This window comes from Coturnix japonica, unplaced genomic scaffold (assembly GCF_001577835.2).
Source record: "Coturnix japonica isolate 7356 unplaced genomic scaffold, Coturnix japonica 2.1 chrUnrandom455, whole genome shotgun sequence".
In the NCBI taxonomy this organism is placed as follows: Eukaryota; Metazoa; Chordata; class Aves; order Galliformes; family Phasianidae; genus Coturnix; species Coturnix japonica.
The window spans coordinates 16846-17867 of record NW_015439871.1 but is presented as its reverse complement, the minus strand read 5'-3'; the positions used below and the strand labels follow the sequence as shown (position 1 = coordinate 17867).

At 55.0% G+C, this 1022-nt stretch overlaps 1 long non-coding RNA gene across 1 annotated transcript in view; it reads right to left on the bottom strand.

Annotated features, from left to right (window-relative positions):
* Nucleotides 1-372: 372 nt before the first annotated feature.
* LOC107306997 overlaps nt 373-1022 on the bottom strand; it is a 14087-nt gene continuing 13437 nt past the window's right edge. Inside the window, exon 3 of the long non-coding RNA XR_001552321.1 lies at nt 373-446. This is a non-coding gene — a long non-coding RNA (uncharacterized LOC107306997). The remainder of the gene's footprint in view (nt 447-1022) is intronic.

The window sequence follows — 1022 nt, the reverse complement described above, 5'->3', positions numbered from 1 at the left end:
GGTCCTTATGGGGTCTCTATGGGTCTCTATGGGGCACTATGGGTCCTTATGGATCCCTATGGGTCCTTATGGGGTCTCTATGGGTCTCTATGGGTCTCTATGGCGTCTATGGGTTTCTATGGGTCCCTATGGGTCTCTATGGGTCTCTATGGGTCCTTATGGGTCCTTATGGGTCTCTATGGGGTCTCTATGGGTCCCTATGGGTCTCTATGGGTCTCTATGTGATCTATAGGGTCCTTATGGGTCTCTATGGGTTCTTATGGGGTCTCTATGGGCCCCTATGGGGTCTCTATGGGTCCTTATGGGTCTCTATGGGTCTCTATGGGTCCCTATAGGGTCTCTATGGGGTTTCTATGGGGCCAGCCCCACAACTCACCTCCTCGTCGCCCTCCTTGTTGGCCCCATGGATGGGTTTATATTCGGGGTCTTCGCAGTCCAACTCCACTCTATGGGGCAGAATAGGACAACATTAAACACCCCCCGACCCCAAAACCCCATAGACACCCCATAGACCCCATAGATCCCCATAGAGCCCCATAGAGCCCCATAGACCCCATAGAGCCCCATAGACACCCCATAGATCCCCATAGAGCCCCACAGAAACCCCATAGAGCCCCATAGACCCCATAGACCCCATAGAGGTGACTCAGACCCCATAGAGACCCCATAGAGCCCCATAGAGCCCCATAGACACCCCATAGAGCCCCACAGAGCCCCATAGACCCCATAGAGAACCATAGAGACCCCATAGATCCCCATAGAGCCCCATAGACACCCCATAGAGCCCCATAGACACCCCATAGAGCCCCATAGAGCCCCATAGACACCCCATAGAGCCCCATAGACACCCCATAGAGCCCCATAGAGCCCCGTACACCCCATAGAGCCCCATAGAGCCCCATAGAGCCCCATAGACACCCCATAGACCCCATAGATCCCCATAGAGACACCATAGAACCCCACAGAGCCCCATAGAGGCCCCATAGACCCCATAGACCCCATAGAGCCCCACAGAGCCCCAT